This window comes from Dama dama, chromosome 1 (assembly GCF_033118175.1).
Source record: "Dama dama isolate Ldn47 chromosome 1, ASM3311817v1, whole genome shotgun sequence".
In the NCBI taxonomy this organism is placed as follows: domain Eukaryota; kingdom Metazoa; phylum Chordata; class Mammalia; order Artiodactyla; family Cervidae; genus Dama; species Dama dama.
The window spans coordinates 18,239,069-18,264,476 of NC_083681.1; the positions used below are offsets into that span (position 1 = coordinate 18,239,069).

The window sequence follows — 25,408 nt, forward strand, 5'->3', positions numbered from 1 at the left end:
TCAAATTAGTGAATGGAAACAAATGACTAGAATAAAAATAACACTGGTGGAAATGAGAAGTTCTAATTAGCATCTAATTGATCACCATTGAGAATCTTGAATTTTTTTGTAATATCTTTTAGTAATATTTTATTTTTTATCTTATTTTATTTGCCACGCCACATGCCATGTGGGATCTTAGTTCCCTGATCAGGAATCAAACCTGCACCCCTTGCAGTGGAAGGATGGAGTCTTAACCACTGACTGCCACGCAAGTCCAATATCACACATTTTGAAATGGAAATTATGACACAAATGTAGACATTTAGTTTTTTGGGGGGATCTACAAATAATATGTTCAAAGTATCTCTTATTAGGATATAAACTATTTAGTAATGGCCCAGATGTCATGAGGATGGCTTATTTTTTTCCTGCTTCTTTACAGTTTTCAAAATGTATTACTTCCACCATCATAAAATAAAATCACCCTAAATAAAGTTAAATAACTTATTTCATTTTTTAAATCTATTGATTCTTGTTCTGCTAAATATATATATCTCAAGAAAGCTGAGCACTGAAGAATTGATGCTTTTGAACTGTGGTGTTGGAGGAGATTCTTGAGAGTCCCTTGGACAGCAAGGAGATCAAACTAGTCAATCCTAAAAGAAACCGATCCTGAATATTCTTTGGAAGGAGTGATACTGACGCTGAAGTCCAATACTTTGGCCACCTGATGTGAAGAACTGACTCATTAGAAAAGACCTTGATGCTGAGAAAGATTGAATGCGGGAAGAGAAGGGGACGACAGAGGATGAGATGGTTGGATGGCATCACTGATGGAAATGAGTTTGAGCAAGCTCCGGGAATTGGTGATGGACAGGGAAGCCTGGCATGCTGCAGTCCATGGGGTTGCAAAGAGTCGGACATAACTGAGTAACTGAACTAAACTGAACTGACAAGAATAAAGTGTTGCATTTAAAATTTATAAAATGCAAATGAATTAAAACTTTTAGTATAATCAAACCATTCTATGGCAATGACAACACTGAAGACAGCTAACAGCATCCTTTAATCTCCCCAAGCAGGTGAGGCCTAACATGCCTTATGTATATGTCCGGTTCTGTGGCAAGTGTTTGTGGGTTAGGACTGCCTGTCTTTTCTCTAGTTTTGCTATTGTTTTGTGCACAACTTTGCTGATCTAAAGATACCATATACAGAGGGAGTGACTGAGACAGAGACATGAAAGAGAGAAAGCGTACACATGCACATGCAATGTGCACATAGAAACTAGGGAAGGAATTGGAAGTTAAACTTATATCACTAATGATTACCTCCAGATACTTCTTCTTAACCCAATCTCTACAATAGAGAGGAAATATGTATATAAGTAGATTTCATCTAACAGAAGTAGCCACATCAAGTTTATATTTACTCACTGGAATTTCTGATGTGATGTTTTGATTAATGCTGAAGGATCAGTATTCCCTCAGTTCATCTGAGAATAAAGATATGAATCTTCTCATCAAAACAATTCTTTCTGAGCAAAGTCACACTGACATGTCAGTCATACTTAATATGAATTTGCTCAATTTCTAATCAATATTCAATAGCTTCAGTATTCCAGCCCACAGCTGCATTAATACCTGAAGTACAATAAAAGGTACCAAGCTAGAAGTAAAATATAGTAATGTCATTTTGATTACATTTTAAGATGGAAAAGTACTAAAAGTCCTTTAGCAACAACAGTGGCACAATTCCCAATTAACTGCTCTTGTTAGCTGTGTAAGATATATAATTAGCCTTGTTGTTCAGTGACCAAGTCATGTCTGACTCTTTGTGACCCCATGGACTGTAGCACACCAGGCTTTTATGTCCCTCATCTTGATATGTAGTTAGCAAGGCAGTTTTTCCAACTTATTTGTTAAGCTACTGGAAACCTAGAAGTTTCCAATCTCTGGAGGCATCACATAGACAGAAAAGGTAAAAGTTTCAACTTTGCTTTGTTGCTGTTGTTCAGCCACTCAGTCGTGTCTAACTGTGACCCCATGTACTGCAGCACACCAGGCTACCCTGTCCTCCACTATCTCCCTGAGTTTGCTCAAATTCATGTCCACTGAGTCAGTGATACCATCCAACCATCTCATCTCTGGTTGCCCCCTTCTCTTCCTGCCCTCAATCTTTTCCAGCACCAGGGTCTTTTCCAATGAGTCATCTCTTTGCATCAGGTGGTGAAAATATTGGAGCTTCAGCTTCAGTCCTTCCAGTGGAAAAGAACACCAATGCTGGGAAAGATTAAGGGCTAGAGAAGGGTAACAGAGGATAAGATGGTTGGATGGCATCACTGACTCAATGGACATGAATTTGAGCAAACTCAGGGAGATGGTGAAGGACAGGGAAGCCTGGTGGGCTATAGATCATGGGGTCTCAAAGAGTCAGACACAACTTAGTGACTGAACAACAACAAGAGACTCTTTAGTTTTTCTTTATTTTCTGTCATTAGAGTGGCATCACCTACATATCTGAGGTTGTTATTTCTCCCAGCAATCATGATTCTAACTTGTGATTCATCCAGCCCAGCATTTCGCATGATGTACCTTGCATATACATTAAATAAGCAGGGTGACAACAGACAGCCTTGACATACCCCTTTCCCAATTTTGAACCAGTCTGTTGTTCCATGTCTGGTTCTAACTGTTGCTTCTTGACCTGCATACAGGTTTTTCAAATTTTTAAAATCATCAACATAATATTAAATATTCAATTCTAAAGATACTGATAAAAAAGGAAAAAGCATTCAACTTAGTAACAGAACTATATGAAGTTTCACTTTTCTTCTATTAAAGTATCAAAAATATTTCAAAACCAAAGTATACCACAGTAATAACATGGTGATACAATGTCCTCTCATAAAATATTCATAATACAAATTGGCTGGGCCTATTTTAAAAAGCAATGTTGTAAACCATCTTTTAAGAAAGATAAAAATGTTCACAACTTTTACCCCAATATTTATTCTTTGAAAAGTTCATCCTAAGAAAATGATCCAAAGTATGGAAAAAGGTAAACAGGCTAATGAAACTGTCTTTAATGAAATCCACCATATGTTACAGCACATTCTTTGTATTAATGTACTTAACTCTTGAGAGAGACGAGACGGTAGAGTAGAAGGACTTGAGCTCACCTCCTCTCACAGAAACAAGAAACTACTCTCAAGAAAACACCAAAATCACCACCAACTGCTGAACAACAACCAACAAAGAAGATATTCTACACCCAAAGACAAAGAAGAAGCCACAGTGAGACAGTAGGAAGAGTGCATCTGCAACACAATCAAATTCCATTCCAACTGGATGGGCAACCCACAAACTGGAAAATACATCACAGAGTCTCTTCCACAGGACTGAGAATTCTGAGCCCCAGTAAGGCTCCCCTGTCTGCAAGCCTGGCATCAGGAAGAGACCCCAGAGCATTTGGCTTTGAAGGCCAGCAGAGTTTGACTGCAGGAATTTCAGAGGACTAGGAGAAACAGAAACTCCAGTTTGGAGGGGACTCACAAGGTTTCATGCACACCAAGACCCAGGAATGTGGTGACTTCACAGGAGCCGATGCTAGGCCCACCTGCTGGTCTTGGAGGGTTATCCTGCAAAGGCAGTATGTGTATGTGGGGGTAGGGAGGGCTCTGGCTCATTGCAGGGATAAAAACCCTGGTGGCAGAGGTACCAGCTCACTGGTGTGAGCTCTCCTGGAGACACCAAGACCCGGCCACACCCAACTGCCTCTGGCTCCAGGGCTGGGACACCTCAGGCCAAATAACCAACAGGGAGGGAACACAGACCCAGCCATCAGCAGACAAGTTGCCAAAAATTTTCTTGAGCCCACAACCACCTCTTAAACACATCTTTTGACACAGCCCTACCCAGCAGAAGAATAAGACCAAGCTCCACCCACCAGTGGGCAGGTACCAGTCTCTCTAACCAGGAAGCCCACATAACCCTCTAGACCAGCTTTACCCACCTACTATCCTGCAGCCTACAATCTACAATGCTGCAGCCTACAGAACAGAGACTGCAAACACAGAAAGTGTCAACTGCAAATTGGAGCTTGCCAAGGGCATTTGCTGTTGCCTCTGCAGAGACTGAATCCTGTGCTGCTGCAATTGCTAATGTTTGACACACCCTGAAAAATGAAACTAAAAGACGGAGGTGGGAGCGGGGATCGGGATGGGGAATACGTGTAAATCCATGGCTGATTCATATCAATGTATGACAAAACCCACTGAAATGTTGTGAAGTAATTAGTCTCCAACTAATAAAAAAAAAAAAAAATTAAAAAAAAAATAAATAAATAAAATAAATGAAAAAAAAAAAAAAAAAGACGCTTACTCCTTGGAAGGAAAGTTAGGACCAACCTAGACAGCTATTAAAAAGTAGAGACATTACTTTGCCAACAAAGGTCCGTCTAGTCAAGACTATGGTTTTTCCAGTAGTCATGTATGGATGCGAGAGTTGGATTATAAAGAAACCTGAGTGCCGAAGAATTGATGCTTTTGAACTGTGGTGTTGGAGAAGACTCTTGAGAGTCCCCTGGACTGCAAGGAGAGCCAACCAGTCCATCCTAAAGGAGATCAGTCCTAAATATTCATTCGAAGGGCTGATGCTGAAGCTGAAACTCCAATACTTCGGCCACCTGATGTGAAGAGCTGACTCATTTGAAATGACCCTGAGGCTGGGAAAGATCGAGGGTAAGAGGAGAAGGGGATGACAGAGGATGAGGTGGTTGGATGGCATCACCGACTCAATGGACATGAGTTTGAGTGGATTCCGGGAGTTGGTGATGGACAGGGAGGCCTGGCGTGCTGCAGTCCATGGGGTTGCAAAGAGCTGGACACGACTGAGCAACTGAACTGAACTGAATTGAAGGGAGTTCAGTGTGGAGAGTGAGACATTCAGTGCTCCAAAGAAACTGGAAGAACAGGTCTTTAGATAGTTAGAAATTTTCAGGAAATGATTTCACAATCCCAATCCTTGCCTCTCTTCATTTTAGAAAGCACTAGATCCCTACATGGTGACATTGTTGGTGTTGTTGTTCAGTCACTAAGTCGTCTTGACTCTTTGCGACCCCACGGACTGCAACATGCCAAGCATCCCTGTCCTTCACTATCTCCCTGAGTTTGCTCAAACTCATGTCCATTGAGTTGATGATGCCATCCAACCACCTCATCTTCTGTTGCCTCCTTCTCCTGCCTTCAATCTTTTCAGCATTAGGGTCTTTTCCAATGAGTCAGCATCTGGTGGCCAAAGAATTGGACCTTCAGCTTCAGCACCAGTCCTCCCAATGAATATTCAGAGTTGATTTTCTTCAGGATTGACTGGTTTGATCTCCTTGCTGTCTAAGGGACTCAAGAGTTTTCTCCAGCACCACAGTTCGAAAGCATCAATTCTTTGGTGCTCAGGCATCTTTATGGCCCAACTCTCACATCCATACATGACTACTGGAAAAACCATAACTTTGACTATACGGACCTCTGTTGGCAAAGTAATATCTCTGCTTTCTAATACACTGCCTAGGTTTGTCATAGCTTTTCTTCCGAAGAGCAAGTGTCTTTTAATTTCATGGTTGCAGTCACTGTCCACAGTGATTTTGGTGTCCAAGAAAATGAAATCTGAGTTTCTACTTTCCCCCCACCTATTTGCCATGAAGTGATGCAGCCAGATGCCATGATCTTTGTTTTTTGAATGTTGAGTTTTAAGCCAGCTTTTTCACTCTCCTCTTTCACCTTCATCAGGAGGCTCTTTAGTTTCTCTTTGATTTCTGCCATGACGGTGGTGTCATCTGCATATCTGAGATTATTGATATTTCTCCCAGCAATCCTGATTCCAGCTTGTGAATCATCCGGCCCAGCATTTCATATGATGTACTCGGCATATAAGTTAAATAAGCAGGGTGACAATATACAGCCTTGACGTTCTCCTTTCACAACTTTGAACCAATCCATTGTTTCATGTCCAATTCTAACTGTTGCTTCTTGTCCTGCATACAAGTTTATCAGGAGGCAGGTAAGGTGGTCTGGTATTCCCATCTCTTCAAGAATATTCCACAGTTTGTTGTGATCCACACAATCAAAGGCTTTAGTGCAGTCAATGAAGCAAAAGTAGATGTTTTTCTGGAATTCTCCTTTTTCTATGATCCAGCAGAAGTTGGCAACTTGATCTCAATTTCTCTGCCTTTTCTAAATCCAGTTTGTACATCTGGAATTTCTTAGTTCATGTACTACTGAAGCCTAGCTTGAAGGAGTTTGAGCATTATCTAGCTTGCATGTGGAATGAGTACAACAGCACAGTAATTTGAACATCCTTTGGCATCAGTTCCTCATAACTAGCTGAAAACCATTTGTAAAATAAGCACTTGATTGCACTGAACTCTTCCGTCACCAAAATCCTATATATTGACCTTCCCCCACTACCATTTTGGAACAGTTTCTCAGAGCTGGCTGAGCTGCTGTCTCTGGAGCTGCAGTCCTCATTTTGCACCAAACAAAACCTAACCTGCACTCTCATGTTGCGCATCATTTTTTAGTCAACAGTTATGGCAACCAGTGAAGCTCCCAGATGGATGTCCCTCCTTCATCTGAACTCTGTGAGGAACCAGAGCTTTGGTCCCAGCAGCAGCCCTGTGTGCCCATCTGCTTCCTCATGGAGTCCAAATGAATTTCAGTAACTCTCTCCTGTTTCTTTGATCTCCTGTATTGGTTGATGATACTCAATTTTATTTGGCAGTTGAGCAGGTTACCCTGCCCCTCCCAGTTGAAAGATACTGGGGGGAAGAGGCCAGCTGAAATATACTCAGACATACCCACTCATGGTCTAGACACTAAGGGGGCTCAGTTGTAAGATACCAAGAAATACCCATCCAGTTGAAAAATTTTGGGGAGGGGAGGGATGGTTGAAAGACACCAGGAAAAACTCACCCAGTGGAAAAGTATTGGTTGGGGGAGGGTCAGTTGAAAGATAACTGCGGTTGTTCAGTTGTAGGAGACTGCCTGGTCTGTGCTGAGTTAGGTAAGAGGCTGACATAAGGCTCTTCTTCAATTCAGGTGCCTTAATAGAATTTGTTGGGATAAAAGTGAAGAGTGAATTTTATCCACAACACATCCAACTTAAAATGGGAAATAGAGCCTCTTAGAAACAAAGAGCATCAGAAAGTAGCTTGTAACACTCCAGCCAGGGTTATGTACATACAAAACTTATACTTCCAAGTAACTACTTAATAGAGGAAATTATACTGGAGACATCAACCTAAAAAGTTGGGGTTCTTTTGATATTCCAAAATTGATATTTTTGCATGCATAGTTAGAAAAAGCCAGTCCATAAGATCAAACACACTGAACAGAATGCTTACTTACGTATCAGAAGGTTCTAGAAAAGGAAATAATAAAGTAACTTCACAGGAAACCAACAAGAAATTGCTTGAAACTATATCAGAACTAAAAAAGGCTGCTAGCACTGACTCTGCCAGGTCGTAGATCTAGTAGGACTGAGCAGTCACATTTGACTTTTCTTCTGAGTATCTCTTTGCCATCCTCTTGGAGCATTTTTTTTTTTTTTTTTTTTGCCATTCGGCTTTCATTTTGGGGTATTACATTGCCATTTAGTCCATTTGGCTTTTGATTTCTAGGCATCTCTTTGCCATTTGTTTTATTTGAAGCATGACTTCCAGTTGGTGAGGTTCTGGTTTGGTTTGGTTACTTTGGTTTGAACACAAAGATTGGTTTGAGCACACAGACATCTGGTATGAACTGCTCGAGCTGAAAAGGGAAATGCTGCCTCTAAGGTTCCACACCCAACCTGGGAACCCCTTGGGAAAAATTTTAAATGACTTGTTCTACAGCTCTGATCCAATGACAAAGAAAAATGGCCTAGAAATATTAGATCTTTATGACAGGTAAATGGACTTTAGTTCCCTTACGTTCAGGATTCTTCTCCTATAATCAACAGCCTGGAACTGGTCAAACTAAGACCCTTCACCTCCCCAGAGGGGCAGTCCCCACTGGGACCAGCTGCCCTTGTTATCAGGACTGATTTAAGCACTACCTAGCCTAAATTTTGGCTATGGAACTACGACCACAGAAATATAAGGAGAATTTTTGATAGTGTGGCCATAATAGTCTTTAGATTCCAGAGAAAACTGGTTAAAACTTTTTTGAAATTTTCCTACTAGGAAAAGATGCTTTTCTCTCCCTGTGCCCTGAGACCATGGCTCTCAGGGACACTTGTCTAGATCATTACTAATTCTTGAAACTGAGGAGAAAAAAAAAAAAAACGGAAAAGTCCTTATCCCAACTGCTACATATAAACTAGTGAATTTTATATTGTGATATGTAATTCATAACTAAGTTTGGAAAACAGTTATGAGATCTCTTGTTGTGTCTATTTGGATATATGTACATCTCAGTATGTGTCTTTGTATTTGGATATTGTTGCTGAAGTTAATTTGTAAATGAGCTCTATTTAGTTGGTTTAAAGAACAGTAGGCACTTAAAAATCAAACAGTTCTAAGTCCAAGAGAAATTAAGCTAAATGGATTTCAGGTTCATGTGAACTGGGAAATATTAAGGATCAAATTAATACTTGGTATTAATGTTTGTTTGTTGACATGTGTTGGTACTTACATTGACTTTGGTAAATAACAGGACAGGGCTCACATGTGACCACACCAGGGAATCCTTCCCTATTGCCTCAGGTTCTGCCTGTGGTGGAAAGTTTGCTGGGATTTTCCCTTTTGGACTAGCCTTGTTATGGGTAAGCTTTGTTCCATCTTGTAGTCCCCCCAAACACCCAGGATATTTTTAGAAGACTGGGAGACTTTCAACTATGCTTCCATGAAAGCAATTGGTATTTCTCTCTCCTGTGCCCAAGCCCTCAGGAAAAAAAAAGAGGGGGCGGGGAGTGGAAAAAGCCTTTTGAACTCAAGTTAAAAAAAAAAAAAAAAAACACTGAGATTTCTGGTTCAGTCTTTATGTAAAAGTTAACTGGTAAAGGAATTGTTTGAACTGACTTGAAAGTAAGCACTTACAGATTATATCTAAATATATAGAAAAGTGGCCAAGATAAATTTTAGGACTTATGATCTGGGAGGTATTCAGTACTGAAATGTTATCTGCTATTGAAGGTGGCTTAAGCTTGTTGGTTTGATTAATATAGATATGTCTAAAGTTATCAATGTTAAGTATAATATTCCTGTTGTATCTAGGTTTACTAGTGGTCAAATAAAACCTTATCTGTTACAAATCTGTTGACAAGACAAGTAACTCAATGTGGAAAAAACTGTAAGGAAACTAAGATATGTGTTTTCAGTAAAAGAAAGTATGAGAAATAAAAGAATACTGAAAAGAGTTATGCATGATCAGGATTTCCTAAGACTAAAAATTTAGTTGGGTAAATGAACCTTGTTGAGACTAAGCTAAGACTTGGATTTGCCTTTTTCTTTCTGTTCAGAAAAACGTTTTCTTAGAATGACATTTTTGATAACAGATTATATGAGTTTCTTTGCCTTTAAATGATTTGTATTTGCTTTTCAGATCTCTGGTAACTTTTGATAAGGAATAAGTATGGTCTCACAGTGACTGATCTTACCTAATAAAGTGTTTTTACACTTTTTGACAAGTTTCCAAAATATCAAATGTTAATTAAAGTTCTTTTGATTTCTGGCTAACTTTGGGATGCTTCAGAGGACCCCTGAAATATCCCAAAGAGAGATATTTAATTAGGTTCATTCGGTATGCTGAATTGCATGGGAAGTATTGTTGAGTGAGTAATAAATCGCCTCAGATTATATATTATGATAAGTGTTAATAACATCCCAAAGAGAGATATTTAATTAGGTTCATTTGGTATGCTGAATTGCATGGGAAGTATTGTTGAGTGAATAATAAATCACCTCAGATTATATATTATGGTAAATGTTATTAATACAGCTATCCTAGAAATTATATGGAGTGCCTAAAATTCTGATATGTCCTGGTTAATATGTTATCAGTCATAATTCTAGTTATAACAGTAAAGTGTTGTCATGGCCGTAAGCAAGTTTCTTTGTCAATTGCATTGTAATCAGATTTTAAATGTGCCTTCAAAGTCTTTTGCCATTATAGACAGTTATGGTTTTATTTTGATGTTTTTGCAAAAATGCTTCCTCCTAAAAAAGATTTATAGAAAGGACTTTTGGATAAATACAAGTTTCTCACTTTCAGACCATAATGCTGAACCAGGTAAGAAATTAAAGGATTCTAATGTGAAGAAAGCTGAGCGCTGAAAAATTGATGCTTTTGAACTGTGGTGTTGAAGAAGACTCTTGAGAGTCCCTTGGACTGCAAGGAGATCCAACCAGTCCATCCTAAAGGAGATCAGTCCTGGGTGTTCATTGGAAGCACTGATGCTGAAGCTGAAACTCCAATACTTTGGCCACCTCATGCGAAGAGTTGACTCATTGGAAAAGACCCTGATGCTGGGAGGGGTTGAGGGCAGGAGGAGAAGGGGACGAGAGAGGATGAGATGGCCGGATGGCATCACCAACTCAATGGACATGAGTTTGAGTAAACTCCGGGAGTTTGTGATGGACAGGGAGGCAGGCCTGGCATGCTGCGATTCATGGGGTCGCAAAGAGTCGGACATGACTGAGCAACTGAACTGAATGGGAAATCTGATGGCTTCCCAAAGGTTAACAAAAGGACTGAATGAACAGGTGAATATGCTTATAACTTTTATGGTTTATATCTGAAAAACTACTGGTTTGTATCTATGTTTTCCAGGTATAAGGAAAACTTTCCCCTCAAAAATTTGATAAGTTATACTTTTGCAACCTGAGGCCTTGCCTCCAGGCGCATGAAGAGGCAACATAGTTCATGTTGAGATATTTACATTACACAAAGATGGCCAAGTAGAAGGATAAGTGCTCATCTTCTCCTGCAAGAACACCAAAATTACAACTAGCTGCTGAATAATCATCAATAGGAGAATGTTGGAACCCACCAAAAAAAGATATCCTACGTCCAAGGGCAAAGGAGAAGCTGCAACAAGATGGCAGGAGGGGCACAATCGCATTTAACATCAAACCTCATACCCGCCAGAGAAGCTTGGAAAGCACAAACAAAACCCTGTGTACACAGGAACCAGGGAAAGGGGCAGTGACCCCCACAAGAGACTGAGCCAGGCCTGCTGTGAGTGTCTGAGGGTCTCCTGTGGAGGCCTGGGTTAGTTAGTTGCCTGCCACGGGGACAGGGACTCTAGCAGCAGCAGTCCTAGGAGGTGTGGCATGTGGCATCAGTCCTTCTGGAGGAGGTTGCCATTAGCCCCACCACAGAGCCACAGGTGGGCAATCCCAAATTAAAAGAACAATTACACCAAAGAAGTTCTGGCACTACTGCGAAAGTTCTAGGTCCCAACCTGGAGATCCAACAAAGGGACTGAAAATCCCCAGTGAATTTGACTTTGAAGGTCAGCAGGATTTGATTATAAAACCTCCACAGGACTGGGGAAACACAGACTCTTGAGGGCACAAACAAAATACTGTGTACACTGGGGCCAAGGAGAAAGGAGCAGTGACCACATAAGAGACTGAGCCAGACTTGTCTGTCAGTGTTTGGGAGTCCCCAGCAGAGGCATCGGGTCAACAGTGGCCTGCTGCTAGGTCATGGCATTGATAGCAGCAATTCTAAGGGCATGGCATGATGGCATAAATCCTTTTGGAGGTCACCATTATCCCAACTGTAATTTGGCCTGAGGCCAAACTATAGAGAGGGAACACAATCCCACCCATCAGTAGAAAACTGGATTAAAGATTTACTGAGCATGGCCTTGCCCACCAGAGCAAGATCCAGTTTTCCTCACAGCCAGTCCCTCCCATCATCAAGCTTGCATAAACCTCTTGTCCTCATCCATCAGAAAGCAAACAGAATAAAAACCACAATCACAGAAAACTAACCAAAATGATCACATGGATCACAACTTTGTGTAACTTAATGAAACTATGAGCCAAGCCTTGAACGGCCACCCAAGACATGGGTCACGGTGGAAAGTTCTGACAAAACATGGTCTACTGGAGAAGAATGGCAAACCATTTTAGCATTCCTGCCTTGAGAACCCCATAAACAGTATGGAAAGACAAAAAGATATGACACCAAAAAATGAACCACCCAGGTCAGTAAGTGTCCAATATCCTCCTGGAGAACAGAAGGAATGAGGAAGCTGAGTCAAAACAGAAATAACACCCAGTTGTGGATGTGACTGGTGGTGAAAGTAAAGTCCAATGCTATAACCAAAACTGCATAGGAACCTGGAATGTTAGGTCCACGAATCAAGGTAAATTGGAAGTGGTCAAAAGGAGATGACAACAGTGAACATCAACATTTTAGGAATCAGTGAACTAAAATGGACAGGAAAGGGCAAATCTAATTCAGATGACACTATATCTCTTAATGTAAGCAAGAATCCCTTAGAGGAAATGGAGTAGCCCTCATAGTCAACAAGAGTGCAAAATGCAGTACTTAAGCACAATCTCAAAAATGACAGAATATTCTCCATTCGTTTCCAAAGCAAACCATTCTACCACAGTAATCCAAGTCCATGCCCCAACCACTAACGCCAAAGAACCTGAAGTTGAACAGTTCTATGAGGACCTATAAGACCTTCTAGAACTAATGCTAAAAAAAGATGCCTATTTCATCACAGGGTACTGGAATGCAAAAGGAGTAAGTCAAGAGATACCTGGAGTAAGAGGCAAGTTTGGCCTTAGAGTACAAAATGAAGCCAGGCAAAGGCTAACAAAGTTTTGCCAAAAGTATGCACTGGTCACAGCAAACACCTTCTTCTAACAACACAAGAGACAACTGCCCATCATGAAAAGATGGGCACATAAAGGACAGAAATGGTATGGACCAAACAGAAGCAGAAAAGATTAAGAAGAGGTAGCAAGAATACACATAAGAACTGTACAAAAAAGATCCTCATGCCCCAGATAACCACGATGGTGGGATCACTCACCTTGAGCCAGACATCCTGGAATGTGAAGTCAAGTGAGCCTTAGAAAGCATGACTATGAACAAAGCTAGTGGAGGTGATGGAATTCCAGCTGAGCTATTTCAAATCCTAAAATATGATACTGCTAAAGTGCTATAATCAATATGCCAGCAAATTTGGAAAACTCAGCAGTGACCACAGGACTGGAAAATGTCTGTTTTCATTCCAATCTCAAAGAAGGGCAATGCCAAATAGTGTTCAAACTATCACACAATTGCACCCATTTCACATGCTAGCAAGATTATGCTCAAAATCCTTCAGGCTAGGCTTCAACAGTACACGAACCAAGAACCTCCAGATGTACAAGGTGGACTTAGAAAAAGCAAAAGAACCAGAGACCAAATTGCCAACATCCGCTGGATCACAGATAAAATAAGGGAATTCCACAAAAACATCTACTTCTGCATCATTGACTACACTAAAGCCATTGACTGTGTAGATCAAAACACGGAGTGGAAAATTCTTAAAGAGATGGGAATATCAGACCACCTTATCTGCCTTCTGATAAATTGGTGTGCAGGTTAAGAAACAACAGGGAGAACTGGACATGGAACAATGAACTGGTTCAATATTGGGAAAGGAGTACATCAAGGCCGTACATTGTCACCCTGTTCACTTAGCTTATATGCAGAGTACACCACACAAAATGCATGGTTGAATAAAGCTCAGGCTGGAATCAAGACTGCCAGGAGAAATACCAATAACCTCAGATATGCAGATGACATTACCCTAATGGCAGAAAGCAAAGAGGAACTAAAAATCTCTTGATGAAGTTGAAAGAGGAGAGTGAAAAAGCTGGCTTAAAACTCAACATTTAAAAAATGAAGATCATGACATCCAGTCCCATTAATTCATGCCAAATGATGGGAAAACAGTGGAAACAGTGACAGACTTTATTTTCTTGGGCTCCAAAACCACTACAGATGTTGACTGAAGCTATGAAATTAAAAGATGCCTGCTCCTTGGAAGAAAAGCTATGACAAACTAGACAGCCTATTAAAAAGGAGAGGCATCACTTCATTGACAAAAGTCTATATAGTCAAAGCTATGCTTTTTCCAGTAGTGATATTTGGATGTGAGAGTTGGACCATAAAGAAGGCTGACAGCCAAAGAATTAATGCTTTGGAACTGTGGTGCTGGTGAAGACTCTTGAGGTTTCCATGGACAGCAAGGAGATCAAACCAGACAATCCTAAAGGAAATCAACTCTAAATAGTCATTAGAAGGAGTGCTGCTGAAGCTAAAGCTCCAATACTCTTGGCCACCTGATGGGAACAGCCAACTCACTGGAAAAGACCCTAATGCTGGGAAAGATTGAGGGCAGGAGGAAAAGGGGGTGACGGAGGATGAGATGGTTGGATGGCATCACGGACTCACTGTACATGAGTCTGAGCATTCTCTGGGAGATAGTGAAAGTCAGGGAAGGCCGGCATGCTATAAGTCCAGGGGACTGCGAAGAGCTGGACATGAAGGAGCAACTGAACTGAAAGACAACAACAAGAAAGCAAAATTGAAGCATTTTCACATTTTCTCTCTACCTTATCCCTCCAGAGATTGGAAACTCTGTTTCCAGTCGCTTTGTCAGATAAATTAGAAAAACCATCTCAGCAACAGGTCCACATAAAGAAATTCTGCAATTCTGGAGACCAGGAGAAGGGAAGGATTCACCTACATCTGTTAGGTGAAATCTGTGATAAGCCCTTGGTGTGACTTTCCTAGCCCTGAAGAGTTTTAAGTTCAGTCTGAGACTCTTTATAAAAGTTTCAGTGAAGCAAAAAAAGAAAAAAAATATATATATATACATATGTATATATATGATAGTTATGGTTATATAAACCACCAGGCCAGTTTTATTGAAACCAGGCTTATTTTGTAAACAAACTTGTCTTGTCTTAATTTAGTTATATTTGGTAAAAGCAAGGTTAATTTTAGGGAAAAAAAGATATTTTGATGAATGTTAAATCCCAGTTTGGTTTTGTAAAGTAATTAGCCTCCAACTAATAAAAATAAATGGAAAAAAAAATCCCAGTTTGTTAATTTAGGTCTATATCTACCAAGACTCATTTCCTGGATAGTTGTTTGCTGTTATGCTATACTAATATAAAATTTAATTGAATTATTAAAGGACATTCTAAGCTTGTTTCTGAGGCTTATCTCAGTGATCAATCTTTTAACAAAGATGAGGTGCCTCACAACCTGCAGCAAGGGCTGGAAAAAGACATAACTGGACCATAACTAGAAGACAAGTGTCTAGAGATCTTCAACTATTAAGACCTAATCCAGTAATAGCACGCTGAGCAGCCTTCTCCAGAACTAGGAATGAGTCTTCCTAGCAATGTGGAATGGAATGGTCATGAAATGCCTCCCAAAGTATGGTCAAATTTATTACCATGAAGGGGTACTCTCAACTATAACTTGGCACTTGCAAAGGGCATTTGCCATCTGCCTCTGCAGAGACTGAATCCTCTGTTGCTACAGCTATTGACTTTCATGCCCTGCAGGGAATTCAGGGTGGAGAGTGAGGCACTCTGTGCTCCAAGGAAACTGGTGGAAACAAGTCTTTAGATAGATATTTTCAGAACTGATTTCATGATTCTTATCTCCTCGGATCTAGAAAAGCATTAAATCCCGTCATGGTGACATCACCTTCTCATGACTAGCAGAAAACCTTTTGTAAAGTAAGCACTGGATTGCACTGAACTCCCCTTTCACCAAAATCATATATATTGAGCTTCTCTCACTACCAATTTGGGGCAGTTTCTCAGCTATTTGAGATACTGTTTCTGGAGCTGCAGTCTTCATTTTACCCCAAATAAAACCTAACTTGCATTCTCACATTGTGCATCTTTTTCTAGTTGACAAAAGTGGGACAAAGTGAGATGGCAGAGAAATATGTTCCAGATGAAGGAACAAGATAAAAACCGAGAAAAACAAGTGGAAAGAGGCAATCTACCCAAAACAGAGTCCAGAGTAATGACAGTAAAGATGATCTTGGAAAAAGAAGGGAGACACAAACTGAAAAGATACAAGAAACATCCAAAGGCACTTCCCTGGTGGTCAGTGGTTAAGATTCTGCCTGCCAGTGCAGGGGACATGAGTTCGATCCCTAGTCTGGGAACATCCTACCTGCTGCAGAGCAATCGAAACTATGCACCACAGCTACTGAAGTCCTTGCGTCTGTGCTCTGCAACCAGATAAGCCATCACAATGAGAAACCTGAGCAACACAATGAACAGTAGCCCCTGCTCACTGTAACTAGACGAAGTACAAAGATCCAAAACCTATGGGTGGCAGCAAAAGCACTTCTAAGAGGGAAGTTTATTATAGCAATACAATCTTACTTCAAGAAAGAGAAAAATCTCAAATAAACCAAACCTTACACTTAAAGCAATTAGAGAAAGAAGAACAAACACAAAGTTAGTGGAAGGAAAAACAATCATACAGATCAGAGCAGGAATAAATGAAATAGATGAAGAAAGAGAAAAAAAATCAATGAAACTAAAAGCTGGTTCTTTGAGAAGATAAACAAAATTGATAAACCTTTAGCCAGATTTATCGAGGAAAAAATGAGAAAGGACTCAAAACAATAAAATTAGAAGTGGGGAAAAAAATCACAACTGATACCACAGAAATCCAAAGGATCCTAAGAGACTACTACAATTAAATAAACTCAAAATGGATTAAAGACCTAAATGTAAAACGAGATACTATAAAACTCTTACACACACACACACACAAAAACAGGCAAAACACTCTTTGATATAAATTGCAGCCATATCTTTTTGGATCCACTACCAAGAATAATGAAAATAAACAAACAAACAAAAATTTAAAAATTGAACCTAATTAAACTTAATAGTTTTTGGACACAAAGGAAACCATAAACAAAATAAGAGGACAACTCAGAGAATGGGAGAAAATATCTGCAAATGAAGCAACCAACAAGGTATCTTGTATATCACACACACAAAAAAAATCCTGACTAGATATTTTGTAAATCTCAAAAATATACAAACATCTCAGGCAGCTCAATACCAAAAAAACAAACAACTGAATAAAAAAATTGGGCAGAAAATCTAAGTAGACATTTTCATACAGATAAAAAGCACAAGAAAAGATGGTCAACATCACTAATAATCAGAGAAATACAAATCAAAACTATAATGAGGCATCACCTCACACCAGTCAGAATGGCCATCTTTAAAAAGTCTATGAACAATAAAGGCTAGAGTGTGGAGGAAAGGGAACTCTCCTACACTATTGTTGGGAATGTAAATTGGTATAGCCACTTTCAAGAAGAGTATGGTGGTTACTTAAAAAAATAAAAATAGAACCACTATATGATCCAGTAACCCCTCTCCTGGGCATATATCAGAGAAAACTATAATTCAAAAAGATACATGCACCTTGATGTTCATCGCAGCATTATTTACAATAGCCAAGATGTGGAAGCGACCTCAACATCCACAACATACAAATGGATAAGGAAGATGTGGTGTGTATATAAAAATGCTGGGATATATATATATATACACACACTGTGAGTCAGATATTATTATTACCATATTCCTGATGAGGAAACTCTATCTCAAAGAATATAAGTAATTTGCCCTAAGTTGAGCAGTAGTACAGTGGATGCAGGGATTTAAACCCAGGTCTGTTACACTCTAAAAATTCATGTTCTTCCTCTTGCCACATTATATTTAATATACATGTTCACTACAGTGTTATTTAATAGCTCCAAACTGAACACAACCAAATGTCAAGTTATAGCCACCTCTTAGAATATTATAAAGTCCAGGAACTACATAAGACTACATATCAAGACAGAAATATTAAGTGATATATTTGAGTTATTAAATTGTATACATACTCATGACTACATTAAACAAAATATAGAAAAAAACACTAAAAGGATATCCTCACAATAAACTTGTTTATTAGGGCATTAGGATTATAAAGGAATATATTTTACTTTGCCCATTTTCTGAGTTGTGCCTATATTATTTTTATTTCTTAAAAATATAGAGCACATGAGCCACCCTCTCAAGTCTGGCTCCTGCTGGTTCTGCAGTTTTCTTCTGTGTAATCTGCCTTAGTTTTTGATAGGCCAGCATTTTGTGGGCACGGATTAAGAGATTGTGGTGCAGGAAAAAGGAATGTTACTTCTGGAGTGCTGGATTTAAATAACAAACTAAGCAGTGTTTTCTGAGTGTGGGTCCCTACAGTCCCCTCCAAGGCAGGCACCCTGGGAAACTGGTTTCGGGCGGCGGGGGGCAGGGGGGGCAGTCTGGGAACAGACCATCCAGCCTCTCCCATCTCCACTCTACTGGGCTCAGCATGAATTAGAAGGATAGGTACCATGTCTCAGTTTCAGATGCTGTGCTCCAAATGGTCAGCCACAAGATCCGGAGCAGAGCTGGGGACTGTGGATGAAAAATCACTAAGAGGAAACATCAGGGCATTCTGGCTAAACCAATTTGACAAGGGTCATTGAAGATGACAGCACTATCCATCTAGCTGCTCAGAACACAAAGCCAGGCATCTGACTCCTCATTCTCTGGGGGACCTCACATCTAATCCATAGCAAATACTACTAACTCTAGAAACAAATGACAATGAACGACACAACTCAAAACCTATGGGACACAGCAAAGCAGTTCTAAGAGGGAAGTTTATAGCAATACAATCCTACCTCAAGAAACAAGAAAAACATTGAATAGCCAACCTAACTTTACACCTAAAATAACTGGAAAAAGAAGAACAAAAAACCCTCAAAATTAGTAGAAGGAAAGAAATCATAAAGATCTGAACAGAAATAAATGAAAAAAAAAATGAAAGAAATAGTAAAGATTAATGAAACCAAAAGCTGCTTCTTTGAGAAAATAAAACTGACAAGCCTTTAGCCAGACTCATCAAGAAAAAAAGAGAGAAGAATCAAATCAACAAAATTAGAAATGAAAAAGGAGAGGTAACAGATAATGGAGAAATACAAAGATTATAAGAGACTATACAGTTCAGTTCAGTTGCTCAGTTGTGTCCGACTCTTTGAACCCCATGAACCGCAGCATGCCAGGCCTCCCTGTCCATCACCAACACCCTGAGTCCACCCAAACCCATGTCCATTGAGTCGGTGATGCCACCAAACCATCTCATCCTCTGTCATCCCCTTCTCCTCCTGCCCTCAATCTTTCCCAGCAACAACTATATGGCAATAAAATGGATAGTTTGCAAGAAATGGACAGATTTTTAGAAAAGTTCAATCTTCCAAGACTGAACCAGGAAGAAATAGAAATTATGAAAAACACAATTACAAGCACTGAAATTGAAGCTGTGATCAAAAATCTCCCAAAAAAACAAAAGCCCAGGACCAGATGGCTTCACAGGAGATTCTATTAAACGTTTAGAGAAGTGCTAATGCCTATTCTTCTAAAACTCTTCCAAAAGATTGCAGAGGAAGGAACACTTGCAAACTCATTCCACGAGGACACCATCACCCTGATACAAAAACCAGACAAAGACAATACAAAAAAAGAAAACTACAGGCTAATATCACTGATGAGCACAGATGCAAAAATCCTCAACAAAATTTTAGGAAACAGAATTCAGCAACATATCAAAAAGCTCATACACCATGATCAAGTTGGGTTTATTCCAGGAATGCAAGGATTTGTCAATATATGCAAATCAATCAATGTGATACATCATATTAACAAATTGAAAGATAAAAACCATATGATAATCTCAATAGATACAGAAAAAGTCTTTGACAAAATTCAGCACCCATTTATGAATAAATCTCTTCTAAAAATGGGCATAGAAGGAACCTACCTCAACTTGGTAAAGACCATATGAGATAAGCCTACAGCAAACATTATTCTCAGTGGTGAAAAACTGAAAGCATTCCCTAGTTTAAGATCAGGACCAAAACAAGGGTGTCCACTTTCACCAGAATTATTCAACATAGTTCTGGAAGTCCTAGCTACAGCAATCAGAGAAGAAAAAGAAATAAAAGGAATCCAGATTGGAAAAGAAGAACTAAAGCTCTCACTGTTTGCAGATGACATGATACTGTACATAGAAAACCCTAAGGATCAGTTCAGTTCAGTCTTCAGTTGTGTCCGATTCTTTGCGACCCCATGAATCACAGCACGCCAGGCCTCCCTGTCCATCACCAACTCCTGGAGTTTACTCAGACTCATGTCCATCGAGTTGGTGATGCCATCCAGCCATTTCATCCTCTGTCATCCCCTTCTCCTCCTGCCCCCAATCCCTCCCAGCATCAGGGTCTTTTCCAATGAGTCAACACTTCGCATGAGGTTGCCAAAGTATTGGAGTTTCAGCTTCGGCATCAGTCCTTCCAATGAACATCCAGGACACGTCTCCTTTAGGATGGACTGGTTGGATCTCCTTGCAGTCCAAGGGACTCTCAAGAGTCTTCTCCAACACCACAGTTCAAAAGCATCAATTCTTCAGTGCTCAGCTTTCCTCATAGTCCAACTCTCACATCCATACATGACCACTGGAAAAACCATAGCCTTGACTGGACGGACCTTTGTTTGGCAATGTCTTTGCTTTTTAATATGCTGTCTAGGTTGGTCATAACTTTCCTTCCAAGGAGTAAGCGTCTTTTAATTTCATGGCTGCAGTCACCAGCAGTGAACAGATGCAGTCACCATCTGCAGTGATTTTGGAGCCCAAAAAAATAAAGTCTGACACTGTTTCCACTGTTTCCCCATCTATTTCCCATGAGGTGATGGACCAGATGCCATGATCTTAGTTTTCTGAATGTTGAGCTTTAAGCCAACTTTTTCACTCTCCTCTTTCACTTTCATCAAGAGGCTTTTTAGTCCTCTTCACTTTCTGCCATAAGGGTGGTGTCCTCTGCATATCTGAGGTTATTGATATTTCTCCAGGCAATCTTGATTCCAGCTTGTGCTTCCTCCAGCCCAGCATTTCTCATGATGTACTCTGCATATAAGTTAAATAAGCAGGGTGACAATATACAGCCTTGACGTACTCCTTTTCCTATTTGGAACCAGTCTGTTGTTCTATGTCCAGTTCTAACTGTTGCTTCCTGACCTGCATATAGGTTTCTCAAGAGGCAGGTCAGGTTGTCTGGTATGCCCATCTCTTTCAGAATTTTCCAGTTTATTGTGATCCACACAGTCAAAGGCTTTGGCACAGTCAATAAAGTATAAATAGACGTTTTTCTGGAACTTTCTTGCTTTTTTGATGATCCAGCAGATGTTGGCAATTTGATCTCTGGTTCCTCTGCCTTTTCTAAAACCAGCTTGAACATCTGGGAGTTCACGGTTCACGTATTGCTGAAGCCTGGCTTGGAGAATTTTGAGCATTACTTTACTAGCGTGTGAGATGAGTGCAATTGTGTGGTAGTTTGAGCATTCTTTGCGATTGCCTTTCTTTGGGATTGGAATAAAAACTTACTTTTTCCAGTCCTGTGGCCACTGCTGAGTTTTCCAAATTTGCTGATATATTGAGTGCAGCACTTTCACAGCATCATCTTTCAGGATTTGAAATAGCTCAACTGGAATTCCATCACCTCCACTAGCTTTGTAAAGATAGTATCAGAAAATTACTAGAGCTGATCAGTGAGTTTAGCAAAGTTGCAGGATATAAAATCAATACACAGAAATCACTTGCATTTCTATATACTAACAATGAAAAATCAGAGAAATTAAGGAATCAATCCCATTCACCATTGCAACAAAAAGAATTAAATATCTAGGAATAAACTCACCTAAGGAGACAAAAAAACTGTACACAGAAAATTATAAGACACTAATGAAAGAAATCAAAGATGACATCATCAGATGAAGAGATATTCCATGTTCCTGGGTTGGAAGAATCAATATTGTGAAAATGACTATACTACCATATGCAATCTACAGAGTCAATGTGGTCCCTATCAAATTACCAATGGCATTTTTCACAGAACTATAACAAAACATTTCACAATTCATATGGAAACAGAAAAGACCCCAAATAGCCAAAGCAATCATGAGAAGAATGCAGCTGGAGGAATCAACCTTCCTGACTTGAGACTATACTACAAAGCTACAGTCATCAAGACAGTATGGTACTGGCACAAAAAGAGAAACACAGACCAATGGAACAAGACAGAAAGCCCAGAAATAAACCCATGCACCTATGCTTGAAAGTGAAAGTGAAGTCACTCAGTCGTGTCCAACTCTGGCTATCTTATTTTCAACAAAGGAAGCAAGGCTATACAATGGGGCAAAGACAGCCTCTTTAATAAATGGTGCTAGGAAAACTGGACAGTTCCATGTAAAAGAATGAAATTAGAATACTTCCTAACACCATACAAAAAGATAAACTCTAAATGGATTAAAGACCTAAATGTAAGACCAGGAACTATAAAACTCTTAGAGGAAAACATAGGCAGAATAGTTGATGACATAAATCAAAGCAAGATCCTCTATGACCCACGTCCTAGAGTAATGGAAAGAAAACAAAAGTAAAAACGTGGGACCTGATTAAACTTAAAAGCTTTTGCAAAGCTAAGGAAACTATAAGCAAGGTGAAAAGACAATCATCAGAATGGGAGAAAAAAGTAGCAAAATGAAAAAACTGACAAAGGATTAACATCCAAAACATACACGCAGCTCATACAACTATTGCCAGAAAAACAAACAACCCAATCAAAAAGGGGGCAGAAGACCTAAACAGACATTTCACCAAAGAAGATATACAGATGGCTAACAAACACATGAAAACATCACTCATTATTAGAGAAATGCAAATCAAAACTACAATGAGATATCACCTTACACCAGTTAGAATGGCCGTCATCAAAAAGTCTACAAACAATAAATGCTGGAGAGGGTGTGGAGAAAAGGGAACACTCTTGCACTGTTGGTGGGAATAAAAATTGATACAGCCACTATGGAAGACGGTATGGAGATTCCTTAAAAAACTAGGAATAAAACCAGCAATCCCACTCCTAGGCATATACCCTGAGGAAACCAAAATTGAAAAAGACACATGTATCCCTTTGTTCACTGCAGCACTATTTACAGTAGCTAGAACATGGAAGCAACCTAGATGTCCATCTACAGATGAATGGATAAAGATGTTGTGGTACATATACACAATGGAATATTACTCAGCCATAAAAAGGAACACATTTGAGTCAGTTCTGATGAGGTGGATGAACCTAGAACCTATTATACAGAGTGAAGTAAGTCAGAAAGAGAAAGATAAACACTGTATTCTAACTCATATATACGGAATCTAGAAAAATGGTACTGAAGAATTTATTTTCAGGACAGCAGTGGAGAAAGAGATATAGAGACAGACTTATGGACATGGGGAGAGGAGAGGAGAGGGTGAGATGTATGGAAAGAGCAACATGGAAACTTACATTACCATGTAAAGTAGATAGCCAACGGGGAATTTTCTGTCTGGCTCAGGAAACTCAAACAGGGGTCTGTGTCAACCTAGAGGGTGGGATGGGGAGGAGATGGGAGGGAGGTTCAAAAGGGAGGGGATGTATGTATACCTATGGCTGGTTCATGTTGAGGTTTGACAGAAAACAACAAAATTCTGTAAAGCAATTATCCTTCAATAAAAAGTAAATTAAAAAAAATAGAGAGCATATTAAGAACTACTGAGAAAACATGCAATTACAGGAAAATCAGATTGTCAACATATAGTGTAAAGGGCAGAGAAATAAGCAAAGGCATAAAGTACAATGAAAAGATCATATTAAACTCTTGATCTGAATTCTGTCTTGAGTAATAATTAGCTAAACAGATTAGGAAAGCTACTTAATCTCTCAGAGCCTCTGTTTTATCATTATAAAAATACCTGCTTTCCAGGGTTAGCATGAGAATCAAATGAAATGATTCACATTAAATATTTAAATAACCATAAAAGCGCTATGCACATGTTAGTTATTATTGCTATACGAAACAAAGGATGCACAAGATTCTTCTCCTGAATTCTAGATATGAAGAGAAGTCCATGTAACGTACTCTGAGTTCACACTGAGTTAAAGACCATGCATTTGAGGTTGTCACATTTCCTTCAAGATTATAGATCACATCATACATATATACAGTCTAGTGTTCTTTCAATTTCATGTAAGAAATTGAAGGTGAATTTACAGATTTGCTTCTCACTATTCATAAAACCATTAATAAGTTTCTATTATGTGTAAGTGGACATCAGACAGCCCTGCGGTGTCTGAGCCAACAGCCTGGTGCTGTCACCACAGCTAGTCTCTAAGGTATCTCTCTTATTAGAACGCCATACAGTATGAACTCTCCAGGTGGAGATGAGGTTAAAACTTGTCCTGACACCTTGTAATCTCGAGTATGTCATAACCTGATCAAGTGTCGGTTTTCCCACTTTCCCATTATAGCATTTAGCACACAGCAGGTACTTGACATTGTCAGTTCCTTTCTGTTCCTTCCTTTACTGGGCAGCCAACAGTTAAAAAGCAAAGCAAAACAAAAACAGAAATGTATAAAAGAAACCTATATAATCATATCTTCAATTCTTATCATTATAAATAGACACCTGACATTATTATTATTTTATTAAATTTGTAATCCCAACTATTTATAACAACCTAGAAAGTTCATACCAAATATTAATTATTTATCTAAGAAATACATCTGGATTAAAAGTACTTTTAAGAACAATGCATAAAACATCACTTGGTAAGTAAGTTAGGTCAAGCTCTGGGTATGCACATCTCATCTATTATTGGTACAATTATACAGGCAGTAAGTTTCTTGAAGGTATAAAATCTTTTTTATAAATTTTAACTCTGAAAATAAAGCCAACAGCTAATGCTGATGCTAGGAATGAAGAAGCCTGAAAAATAAGTGTTTCTTAGCTAGAATATAGAAATTTTGAGTTAAATAGCAGAAGAAAACATGCATGCATACCTCAGATTGGAAAAGAACAGATTTACTTCTAAAAGAAATGAATAGTTGTTCATAAAACTATTTCTTAGAGAACCAAAGCGAGGATTTTAAAAATATACTTTGTTAGAAATTATATAAAACAGCGATACTAATAATTTTTTAGATTCTGAGACTATCCTACATTTGAACACTTAGAATAATGTCTCAGGTCACATCCTCTCATGAATGTCAAGAAACGTATGTGTTTTCATGCTCAAAGATCCTGTTCAAAATACACTCAAATATCATTGCTCCATCCAGGTTGGAGCCTCAGAAGCTTAAAAAAGTAGATTTCTCTTTTATCATACATAATTCCATTTCTTGTATAATGAAAACCCTAACTCCAACCCAGACAAGTAGTTTTCATTCATTCATGAACAACATCTACCAAGCCTTCTCTGAG

At 39.2% G+C, this 25,408-nt stretch overlaps 1 protein-coding gene across 4 annotated transcripts in view; it reads right to left on the reverse strand.

Annotated features, from left to right (window-relative positions):
- ALKBH8 (alkB homolog 8, tRNA methyltransferase) overlaps positions 1-25,408 on the reverse strand; it is a 123,725-nt gene that overhangs the window by 6,320 nt on the left and 91,997 nt on the right. The gene's annotated exons all lie outside the window — the stretch shown is intronic.